This window comes from Tamandua tetradactyla, chromosome 7 (assembly GCF_023851605.1).
Source record: "Tamandua tetradactyla isolate mTamTet1 chromosome 7, mTamTet1.pri, whole genome shotgun sequence".
Lineage (NCBI taxonomy): Eukaryota > Metazoa > Chordata > Mammalia > Pilosa > Myrmecophagidae > Tamandua > Tamandua tetradactyla.
This window is the reverse complement of record NC_135333.1, coordinates 86187854-86200907: the sequence shown is the minus strand read 5'-3', so window position 1 is coordinate 86200907 and position 13054 is coordinate 86187854. Positions and strand designations below refer to the sequence as shown.

The 13054-nt window shown below is 34.0% G+C and overlaps 1 long non-coding RNA gene across 1 annotated transcript in view; it reads right to left on the bottom strand.

The window, feature by feature from the left end:
- Window positions 1-804: 804 nt before the first annotated feature.
- Window positions 805-13054, bottom strand: part of LOC143691590 (uncharacterized) — a 110359-nt gene continuing 98109 nt past the window's right edge. The window contains exon 3 of the long non-coding RNA XR_013179586.1: window positions 805-1224. This is a non-coding gene — a long non-coding RNA (uncharacterized LOC143691590). The remainder of the gene's footprint in view (window positions 1225-13054) is intronic.

Here is a 13054-nt window from a genome sequence, read left to right as displayed (position 1 = left end):
ACTAGACAGGAAAAGGTACGACAACAAGATGCGAGGGGGAACCACTCAATTCGGGTTAGGATCTAAAATAGTCGTTTTCTTTGGAATTGATGGAAGGTGAAGAAGTGTTAGGGAAATGATGTGGAAAGTCATGGGTGAATGTCTCTATAATTTGCCCCCTTCTTAGGACTGATGTCCTTTGTGCGAGTTCCAATAATACCTGCAATCTGACATCCTTGCTTTCTTTAACACACTATCATTTATTCAACCTGGAATGAGAACTGCCAGATTCTTATGCTTGGGCAAACACTAAACTGCCTTAGGAGCCAGTGTAAGCTGCCTTTTGGGATGCTGGCTTCGCTATTGCCATGCATTTGCTGTTGCTTTTCATTCGTTGAGTCAAAAACGGATGCTGCAGATACCACCTCCTTATGCCACAATGGAGAGTGCATTTCTCTAAGTAAACTACAAAAGTGTCTTTCTACCACAGTCTTGTTCCAATGATGGGTTGTAATCTATTGTGAGATATACCACAAATATTTTTACTAAATGCAAGTCTAAAAATTTACAAATTACCGACAATACATCTTTGCTGAGAGATCCAGTTTATTTTCTGATAGTATAGCTCCAATTCACTTGAATTAACCTGTAGTTCCTTGAGTGGAAGCAATTGGAATATGGCTACCCATTTCCCTGAGTATCGTGCCTCATTTTAAGATTGCATCACATGAGGCAACATCATCCCCCATATGTGTAGAAAATGAAAATGAACAAAGACTGAGCATACTGGTAGAGATAATCTTACATTTATTTTATTTTCCCATTGCAGATTACTTTTACATACATTATTTCCTTTCTTTTCCTCCCAAACCCTGCAAGATGTGTAGGGCAAGTATTATTTTGCCTCTTGTACAGAGGAATAAACAAAGATTTAGAGAGTTTTAAAGAGCAGAGATGATTAGTTAGAGAGATTTAGAGAGCAGAGATGTGCTCTCCACTAAATAGCATTACCTTTCTAACACAGTGTACAGGTCTTATTATACATGGAATTTGCTTTGATATGCTCTCTCCATGTTCAGCTAGGACATTTTTTCATTAATGGAGCCAGAGGAGTAATGACTGGGTGGAAACTGTCTTCTCCAGGTTTCTTTGGCTTTCTTCACCTCCTGCAGGGGTTGAACTGTCTGGATGAGATGCCCTGTTGTTTTTCTTGCTACATGATTGGAACTTTCTTTGCACTGGAAACTAAAGGCACAGAAACAGGAAGAATATGATGACTTCCAAACTAAGTAAAGCAACTCATTTTCTTTTTAAACATAGTGTCTCTGACTAATTTTTGCTGTATTTACCCAGGTAATTTTGTGTGCAGGAAAATGAAGCAAAAAGTTACTTTTGCTTGAATTACCTCTATTCTCTAATTTGTTTCACAGATACAAACGTAAATCATGAAGAGGTCAAAAGGTAAGTCCACATATACAGGCAAATTTGAGAGGAAAGTTTTCAAGTTTTTCCACTTTAGTTCTTACTTGACCTTAATTTTTAAAATTAAAAAAAATTACTTTTTGAATTAATAAAATATTTGCCCTTAATTTTTTTAACCAAGCTGTTTTGTACTTATAGACAGTTTCAAGCATCTCCAAATCCTTGTGAATATGAATGCTGGAAAATTATAATAAAATCTGAATTTAAAATGTGATTAAACATATTTACACATTCTATTTCATATGATACCATTCTTTTAATATTCAGTTTTTTAAATTTAAATATATAAACAATAGATAGACATTGATTAAGCACTTACTGTATTCAGAACATTTTCGAATAAGTAATTCCTTTTATTCTAGAGAACAGAGTATAGCCATACCCAATTGTGTAGTCAGGAGGGCTATTTATAAATAACCTAATAATTCTCATCACAGGCATATGTGGGAATGCGCTTGCCCATCCCTTTTAAGCTAGGCAAAGTCATATGACTTGCTTTAACTAATGAAATCTGAACAAAAGTGGCATGTCACTTTCAGACAAAAGCATTTAATTGCCAGAGCACCATACCCTTTTCTTTTCCTTCTGCTGTGGCAATCATGGAAGCATGGGGATACAACCTCCATCAGTCTCTGTCTTCAGTGAGACTACCAGGAAAACATCACTAAGTTATATTGATTTTTTGTCACCACAGCACATCCTCTCTCCTCCTGACTGATGGAACATTTTATAGATGATGGGACAAAGACTGGGAGAAATGTACTGACTCATTCAAATTGGCATAACAAAGTTACAAACCAAGTTTTCCTATTCTTCTATTCCAGATTTGCAACCTCAAATATATGCACCACTTTAACAGGCATATCACATAGGTCTTTATACAAAATAGTTGGCTTTTTTGATTGAAGTAACAAATTAAGTTAGTTAAGGGAATTGCCAGGTAGGATGCTAAAATGAGCAAAGACTAAATCTACTAGCACAGGACATTTTATGGATAAACAAAATCCCTATGTGGTGGCTTCCTAACTATCTATAATTGTATGATCTGGGTTATTTAAAACTTCAGGCTTTTTGTTCAGATTATCAATAGGTAAATCTAAATAGGTATTTATACCTAAATACTATGAAAGATTGTAAATAGAAATATCAGCCAATAAGACAGTTTCTCATGCACTCTGTGAATAGATGAGATACTCAACATAATTGTACGAAGTTGAGAAAGTTCACTTGCCATTTACTTTAATATCCATGGATCCCTGTTATCTGGGCTTGCTGAGCTATGTTTAACTAAAAGTGTACTTTGCAAACATACTTTTGGTTGAAATAAATTTTTGCAAGATTTCATGACTTGCCAGCCCAATTTCTCCTTTTATAATAAATACATTTAAAAAAAAACAAATTTATTATCATGGCCACTTCAAAGTCATAAATTTCACACTCATTTCTCACTGTGTTCTCTTTTGCTGGTGATATTTTAATATCCCTTGTTTATTCACTTTTTCTGTCATTTAATTTTTCTAGTTTTGATAGCCTGTGTCTCATTTCCTTTAAGCTTTAACCAATGTCAATTACTGTATTTCTTTACTGGATGTTCTGCTCATTTCCCCCATAAGCTAATCTTTCAAGATTTATTGGAGATGTATGATTTCTCTGAAACATCACAGGAAACAGGAAACATTTTTTTATAAAAAAAGATATTCACTCTACTATTTAACAGCAGAGCTATCTTTTACAACTTGCTTACATCCTCAATTCCTCAGTTTCCCCTTCTAACTAAATATGACTAATGACCATCCTCCTGATTTTAAACTCAAGGAATATTTCATGAGAAAAAATGAAACTGCGCTTCTAAAATTCTTTCAGTCTTATAAAAAGAGGTAGATATTTTTAAGATATATAGATCAGATTTGAATGCATTTGGGATAATGAGATTTTTATAACCATTATGTTATAACCTTTGAAATGAGCTAAGCTGCCCAAAGTTTAGCACAGTTGGATTTTCCTAGTGTGAAAATAAACCACAAATTTATTTCACAAAGGAGTCATCACATCATTGCATTCTACATCATTTTAGGCTTCCCCTGAAAAAAAAAGATTCTAATTTTGAAAAAAATCATAGCAAAAAAAAAGTCTTAATTGAATTAGGTATCAGATATTTCCAGACTTAGTATCCTTGGTCTTAAAAAAAAATAGCTAATGGTTATTGAGCTTTTTTGCATGTCAGGCACTATGTGGGTGTTGCTTTATTTAATGTAATTCTCTCTAACAAGCATATGAGGTGAGTACTGGTACTTTCTTCGGCTTCTAAGATAAATAGCAAAGTCAAACTAGATCTCAGGCTCCTCGTCTTCTTTGTTAGTCCAAACCATTTATGACAATGGAAGAGCAAGAGCACAAAGAAAGAAATCAAGTTACTTAGAATAACAGTGTATATATGTACATATATCCATATACCCGTTTTACATATATTGAAACTGATGCTTAAAGAAGGTAACCAATTGGTTCCATGTACCAGGTTCAGAGCTACAGAAATCTGTGTGGTTCAGATTTGAATAGGGATTCTCATTCCAGACCCTACATTCTTACCCATTACTGTAATTTCTGTGACTACCAGGTCAAATTATGTTAAGAAGTTTATGGAAAGAATCCATGTCAATAGAACAAAATTAAAGGCAATATGGGGGATTATTTATCTAAAAATTTCACCATTGGCATTCCACCTAAGGGAATAGCGTAATGTGTGATATTTGAATTGGATCAGACGGAAGAAGAGGGTAAGCAGAATGCTGGGAGATATGTGAACCACATCGAATGATGCATATTTGCTGAAACTCGATGCATTTGGTCTCACAAAGAGACAACTGAATTAAAATCCTTTGAAAGGTGCATGTGATAAAGGAAGAATGCTGGCTCTGGATTGTCTAAAGGTGAATAAAGGTCTTTCAATAGAGATGCAATGTGGAGAGAGATTTGGAGGACATGTTAATCAATATCAATCATCAGTCTAAGAATATCCTATCATGCATTGCTTCTTCAGGACACTATTCACAAACTGAGCATCAGATGAAAACCTATATCAGAAGTCTTTAAATTTATTTCCCATGGACAATTGTGGCATCTATAGCAGATGGTGGGGGAACCTTTAAAAGGGTTGAACCATTAAAGGGGGAACCTTTAAATGTTCCCCCAACATTGTCAGAGGAAATGTCAGAGATCCTGAAATGGGTCAGGGAGACTTATTCAGAGCTATTGGAAGGAAGCTTGTACCCTTGACACTTGTGCATAGTAAAAGTTCTTAATGAAAGGTCACTCCCTTTAATTCAAGTAATATGTTTGATGTGCTTTCAATTTCAAGTCTAATTGGAAACTTGATTAATTGTTAACAATGAGAAAGTATGTGTCAGCCTACTATTGTCATTCTACTGAATCCAATAGACATAAAATTACTTGTGCAAATTGAAAGTGTTCATACTGAAAGTCTCATGCAGTCAGGGAATCTGGGTTTACTATCGAATTTCCAACACCTAGCACAGAACCTGACATGTAGCAGATCATTAATGAATAAACAGTTGTCAAATTGAATCACAATGCATGCAATAGTTAGTCATTTCTAGGAATCTATAAAAAAACAAAGGGAGTCAGAGTGCATTGAGATTATTGAAGTTGCAGGACTTTGGGGAGTATTTCTAATCTTTCCTGTCATTTTATACTTTGATTCCAAAGACTTGAATTTAGAACTTCAGAAAATTTGAGATAAGTGGTCTAGACAGTATTGGTTCAAACATCAGAGATACTCACTGTAAGGAGAGTTATTCTTTTACAGTTAGACCAGAGCTTAGTTGTATTTCCTGAAAGTCCTGTTTTCATAAAATAAACTGTGTATGTACCTCAACTTAATGAGTGTGGCAATACTAGTGAGCAGACTTCTGGAGTTAACAGCTTTCTTAAAAATTAAGAACACAAAAAAAGACAGCCTGCAGGATATCACTGAGAAAATTTTCATTATATCTAAACAATGGGATGTCAGTGTTAATACCTGATTCCTGCTGGGTTCCATTCTTTCCCAACAAAAAGGAAACCATTTATTCACACTATAATGAAATATTCTAAGTTGTATTAATATGTTGCGGATGAGTTTTGCAAAGAAAGGTTTCTGACCCTGGAACACTACTGAACAACTTGGGAGTTGGTTATCCTGCATTTATTCTATTGCTTTCCTGGAATTCTTGATATGTTCCTAGTCTCTGAATAAAATGTTTACACAATAGAATGAAACTGAGAGAAATAAAGGAAAGTGAAAGGCTGCACTTGGTCGCATAACTAGTAATAGTATGGATGGCCCAGAATCGGAAAGTTCTGTTTTTACTTTTTTCTCCTCCGTGTGACTTTTGAACATGCTAAGTGGTAGAAAATAAAATGTTATAGGTGACAGTCATATGAAAGCAGGCTAACTATAAATGAGAATAGAATATTCTTTAACTGATATTATTTCTGCTTTTAATACTATGAATGAGAAAATGCTGAAAAGACCAGAGTCTTAAGTACTGTCATGTACAAAGATATTTTGATAAACTTTTTCATAGTTATACACTACGTGTGGACATGTAAACAGTGATGTCCTTCCTAAATGAACTTTCATGCCTGAAGAGTAATTCTTCTAGCAATGCTGCATAAATGCAATGCTGCATTAAAAAAAAAAAGAGGAAAATTAAAGTAAAGCAACTAGATCAATGCAGACCTCCTATGGTCTGCCTCCCATATTGTAAAAGGGATAAAGCATCCTTGTGAAACACCAGGACTCCTCACTTCATTTCTCTGAGATAAACAGATTAATCAGTCAACAACTAATTATTAAATTATGTATCAGAAACACAGATGCACAGCACTATACTATTCTTAGACAAGCTATGCTAATTAACATAAAAATTAAGATAAATGCCTTAATTTTTTAAAAAAATTGACCTCGCTGCTCTAACAATGTACTTTTACAGAATATTTTGGTGACTGATTTTTAGGCATGGGAATTTGAAAGTTTTTATTAAAAATTCTCTAAATATTTTAAATCCCTCTTTCCTCCTACCCATAACAGTTAACTAAAACTCAGCACTTACACAGCCTGGCCAAATATTTAGATAAAGAATGAGTTCGTAACCAGCAATACCTTAAAACGGGTTTGAGTTATTCTATACGCTATTTAAATAGTTAAACTGTCAGCCTGGGATTTTGTATATATTCCTCATTAGGTTGCCTCAAAGATCCCAGGGTAGGTATATCTGCATTTTAAAATTTCGTATTTTTCCATGGTTTATATACCCCATAAAATGCCCCAAGAACTTTATGAGGGATGTTACATTAATATGTGTTATTATAAATATGATTTAAATATCTAAAGCATTACAGAGTGATTACTGTTCAATAAGGCAGCATGCATAAAAGGGTTATCTCCACACTGTGCTTAGGATTCTACAATATAATATAATGAATTGTTCAATATAGTTTGCATGCTATTTGTCTCTGTTTCTTTCTAGACTCAAGGGAAGCTGATATGCAATCCTCTAACAAGGCGATCATAAATTGCAGAACAATAAACAGCCCTTGAGATTTTTAGATAGTATGCGGTTAGCATGCAATCCATCTTGGGAAACTTGATTTACTACCGCAAAGGAGCATCTCTGACAATGCTCAACATTGTTTTAAACTGCTGTTAAATCAATTAGTGCATTCGAGAACCCTAATGTCTCTGCCTCTCTCATAACCCAACCCAAGGACTTTGGCTGGTTATTTTATAAAGCAAAAGATTTAGGGAGCCACTGCATGGATGCACTTGGGTTCCCTGGAAAGCATTAAAGATAATCTTGCATGAAAGGAAGGATAAGCCAGCTTCCCTAAATCATCAAGATAGATATGGGCATCATTCTTGAAATTCATTTCAATTTTTGTGAATGACCCTCACTGTAGCCAAGAAGGCTAAATTAGATACAAGATAACTGTTATTCTAAAGTCAGAACTATGAGGTTCAGTATTAAAAAAGTCTTAGAGAACACACTGTTCTCTAAGTTTGTTTTTCTTTTCTTTAATGTACACATTTCCTTTTGTGTAAATAAAGTACCTTGTAACTGTATTTGTATTATAGTGGAGGGGCTCAAAACACTTAGGTAATAGAGATATTATCTAACCTTTATACATTCATTCATTTATAGAGCAGAAATAAGAATTAAAACCCTACAATCTACAAATCCATCCTAATGGAAAAGAGACAGTATCAAAAATTTCTTCGTTCGCAATAGATTATTCAACCTTTTTTCCCAGTGCATTAAATATAATAACATAAAAGCAGCTACACAAGGAGGATCATGACGTCCCCCCAATTTTTAAGGCACTTCCTCCTTATCTTCAATGGTGTTGTTTTTTTTATTTTTCCCCATTTATTTATTGAAAACAATTCTCAGACAATATCTTGTCTTTCTCCATGTCTATCGTTATAGTGTAATAGTCTTGCTTTTTCTCTATTTCACAGACCCAACGAGTTCATGTGCCCGCAGTGTTGAATCACAGATCGCGCTGAGGTGAGAGACTCCTACCAGTAACCCTCAATTACACTAGGTGTTCTTTCCTTTTAAGCCAGGTTCACTCATCTCGTGTAACTGTGTCTAATTAAAGGAATTAAAAAACAAAGCAAATCGAAATAAAGCAGTTAATCATTCCAAGTAATTGAGTTTCCTTTTGTTCTTCCTCAAACAATGTAAAGTGGTTTACCAGCTTTAAAAATAAATCAGCACCCAGTGGTGGTAATGTGCAAACAGAGCCAATGTTATCCTCAGGTCAAGGTGAAGTTTCCTTTGGCAAATCAAAACTTCATCTCATATTGTCTCTCTCTATTATTCCCTTTAGAGATGCACGTGAGTGAGTTTTCTGTAACCAATCTAAGCTTCATATTAACTCCCTTATATAACGGGAATCCCAACCAAATGAAGGGGCCATGGAAAAAAGTCTTTTTTTGTTCCTCTCCAAATAATTGAGCATATATTTAAATAGCCTGATTTATAAATTAGGTTCAGGATAGGACTCATGTTTCTAATCCATAAGAGTTGCGGACATGATTACGTATTACTTTCTTTGTACTGTTATTTCTAGGAAAAATGAGGAATAATTGACTAACTTAGAAATTACTTATATATCTTGCTTTATACTATTTTAAGATAGTATATTTGAATAATAAATTATAATGTAACTGACATGATTATTTATGTGTTTTAAAAATTTGTTACTTTTCAAGGAATTTTCTTATATGCCCCTTTATTTGATCCTCATTTCAATGCTACAAGGTAGTTTGCCAAATAATATCCTTCTTTTATGAAAGCAGAAATGGAGGCACAGAGTGGAAAATCAACCAAAGGAATGGGGAAAAAGCAATGCCAAAATAAGGTCATTTCTATATTTTAATAACTGTTGTAGTGTTTTGATTGGAAAAGAAACTTATGGTAAAAGTTAAGAGAATGTTTTGGTATTAGGTATCATATAAAAGTTATCCAAGAGCTCATTCTCACACTTTCTCTCTTTGTTCTCTTAACTATCAATGAAACTTTACATTATTACATGTTGAACTTGGCTAAATGCAGCTGTATTTAGTTTAGTAGTCCTTGATACAAGACGTGACCATTCATAGAATTGGTTTCAGTAAACCCTTTTCCCATGTTATCTTTCATGGAAACTTAATAACATCTTCCTCGAGGCCAAGCTTTTCAGTGGTTCAGAATCAAACAGGACATGCCACACAGCAGGGGTGCAATAGTTAGTAACTGTGCCATTCGTTATTATAGAAACCACTCTTGTTCTAAACATGAACTTGCCAAGAGGAGAAATGACACGGCAGAGCTTCCTTCCTGTCATTTCCTTTCTGCAATGATCTTATCCAAGAATCTTTTCTACGATTTTCTCCTTTAACCTCATTCAGATGTTTATACTAAAGCTTGCCTACATTTTTACAAGTAATCAGAGGTTTATGGGCCAGTTGGTAGGTTATTCTGGTCCATTATTAATAATATTTCCTAATGCTTTGGTCTGCCAAATGACCATTTCTTTTCTTGTTACTACATTTATCAGAAAATAAAAAACAAAGGGATGTTGAATTAAAGTCAGTTCAGTTCAAAATTTCTAAAGAAACCCCTCAGTAAGAGTGGTTGGGAGATATATTATCTCTATTAGAGTAATCTAAACACTATATACCATTAGAACAGATACTTAATAGTTAGATTTGTATAAACTCACATCTTAAAAATGCTTTACATCTATTCATTTCCAAATTGCCATTATTCAACAAGCATTTCTTGGACAATTTCTATGTGATAGCTGTTGCACATAGAAACATAAAAAAGAAACAAGATAAAGTGTCCTAATACAAGGAAGAGTATTATATTAACTATTATAAAAGATATATTACTTCAATGGAAATAACTATGCCAGGAGAGCAGAAAAAAATGTCTTGGAGAATCTACGAAGGCTTTATAGGAGAGGTGGCTTTTGAATTGGGTATTGACTGATGGGATTAAATTACAGAAAGGCTTGAATACTAAACTAAGACATCTCATTTCATTCTATAAGAGAAAAAAGTCATCAGACATTTTTAAAGGTGGAGAATAATGGGGAAAAACTTGATTCATAATTTTTAAGTCATTCTTTAATTTCTTTCTATTCTGAAACCTCCTTCAACCATTTGATATTTGGATTTCCATCTTTTTACATCCTGTAATCAAAATAATTTGATTCCTTGATCTATTGCTCAAGTAAAAACTGCAACTTAAAAAAATCAAAGTCACCTAAAAATGTTTAATAAAGCAATATCATCAAAACCATTTGAAATGAATTCCGTTCACTTTAAATAGATGGTATTTAAAAAATAACTTTAACAAACAACTTGAAGATAATAAATATATTGGTCTAAAAAGTCCTAGTCATCTTCATTTAACTCCACACAGAAACACTGTACCAAAACAGATACCTTTCTTAGGTACCTGACAATCTTCTCACAGTGAGTTACAATATTACTTCTCTCTTACTCTGAATAGATTCTGAATATATTTTAAGTTCCAACTACTGAGTCAGGAGTGGAGGATAGCATAAGCAATATGCATAACCTTGATCATCAATGACCACAATCCTCAAATGGGGATCACTCCCAAACTGAAAATTCTTAAAGACCAAATCCGTGTCCTATACATCTGTAGATCCCAAACAGTTAACTAGTATGACCAGTTACATAATTTCCTCGGATCCCATGATGATTTCATGGGGGTTATTTTGGGTATCAAATGAATTAGTGCATCTAAAACTCATAGTAAACATTTGGCAAGTATTATATTTATTGTACAAAGTAGATGTTCTATTAATATTCAATGAATGAATGATTTTTTAATTGTGAGCTCTCTCCTTTGCACTTTCCAGACTGAGAATCAATCCTTATTTTCCAAAAAACTCATTTTATAGTAAAAGGCAACTTGATCATCTCACATTTCCTTGTCTTGAAGTGCAAACATATTAGTCATTGTGGAAGTTGACTTGGCTTGAAAGTAGTTATAGTGCTTCCATGAAATCTTTTATTGTGGCTTTATCCTCATATGCTACTTCTAAATTCCATTGAGAAAATAATGAAGAGTAATATTACAGTAAAAACGACTATCTCTTCTATTCTTTATTGTATTTTTTAGAATTCTGCTTGCAGCAAGGATTTGATGCCATATGGATATGGCTGTCAGGATATGGAGCTCTGTTATGGTCTAAAACTCCCTTTTCCTCATTAAAGGCTTACAAAAGTCTAAAAATAAATCTTTTTCTCTTTCATCCTTCACTTTTTAGCAAACCTCTGGGGACAATGGCCAGCCAGCCAATTTCTCTTGGTTAGGTGGAGGAAAATAAAGTTAAAGTGTTCAGAGAAGAAAAACAAGAAGCCAGAAACTTTTGCTTACAGGATTGGGTTCAAAGCCAGGAGGAGGGCACGAAGTTGTTAATGAGCTTTAGAAGGTAATGTTTTACATTATGATTTAGTACAGGAGGAATTTCCACCCTTGAAGTCCAGCAGTTATAAGATATCTGCTCATAGCCAACTGTACTATTGCTGCTTTATAAGGAATTGGAAGAGCATCAAATCAATAGGCAAGAAGTGATGAAGACTGGCAGATCTTACCTTTGTGCTAGGCTCAGCATGTACAGAAAAAGTATAATTCCTTTGTAGAGTAGCCCTCTTTATTGTTTTGATTTCATGAACTTTAAAACCCTTGTCCCAAGTACCTTTTAACTTGCCCTGCCAGCGTACCTAAAAACCTCATGGTACTTATTCTACCTTTATTATGATGGATAGGTAATCTTGGAAGAGTACCAGATAAAACCATTTGGAACCACCACATATTAAAACCAGTTAATTAGTTTAGCTCAGTTTCCCAGAAGGATCCTAAGGGACTGAGACTTTGAAGTGGGAATTTTTAATGGGGAGAGAACTTATTGAAGAAGATAAGAGCAAAATCTCGATCTGATCTCTAAGAGGGAATGTGACACAGAAAGGGCGATTGAAAACCAACTTCACCACTTCATCAAATTGCCCAGAGATGCCTCTACTCTCTGGCTTACTGTCAGGAACAAAGGTAGAGAAGGACTGTATCAGTGTCTCAGGATTATGACTTGGAGCATTTGATGGACAGCAAATGAATCATGGGATTTCTATGGGATGGCTCATGTTGTTATCCAGATAAAAAGGCTGAATTCTAAAACATAATACTGAATGTCATTCTTTTAATACATTATTAAGTTAAGGTCATCTTTTGCTTTCGCCTCAATTTTTTTTTCCATATAATCAAACATTGTGTTGAATGTTCTAGGAAAAACAGACCTAATTTCAACATAAATCCAGTGTCACTTGAAATTTTCAATACTGCCTCGTGCACGTATTCTTATTCCAAGTCCTGAGATGTCTTGATTACTTTTTAATTTAAAAGAGTCAAAAAATTCCTTATGTGATTAATTCCTTGCTCAATTTACATTAGGCTACAGTAATTTAGATAAAGCAAATATTGTTATTTTAGCAGTAATACAGAGTCTAACCATAGAAGATTCAAAACTTACATCCTCCTGAACCAAATTATATGAAATAAAAAGTAGTTTGAAGTCATACTTGAGAATTATTGTGAGTTAAACCAAATAATACATCTGTATGCAGTTTTGAATAGTCTGTTCTCAAGGATTCCAGGAAATTCTTTTTCCTGACACTTTTCCCTTTAAAAACCCATAGAGTTATGATCTTAAGGGAAAGTATATTTCTATATTTCCCCCTACATATATATATATTTTTCCAAAATACCTACTGCTTGGTCTGATATAACTGGTATTGGGAGAGGATTCTGATCCCTGGATAGATGTGGAAAATGATTTGCTATTTTGTTAAACTTGAAATACTTCTGTTTTCATTCTTTCTTTCAGACTGTTTGGTCTTTAAACTATATTAGATATCTTGTCAGATTTAATATTTTAGAAGATGCATTTGCCCCCTCCCAATTTTAAACTAACATGGATCTATTTATTCAAGGGAATTTTACTGAACACAGGA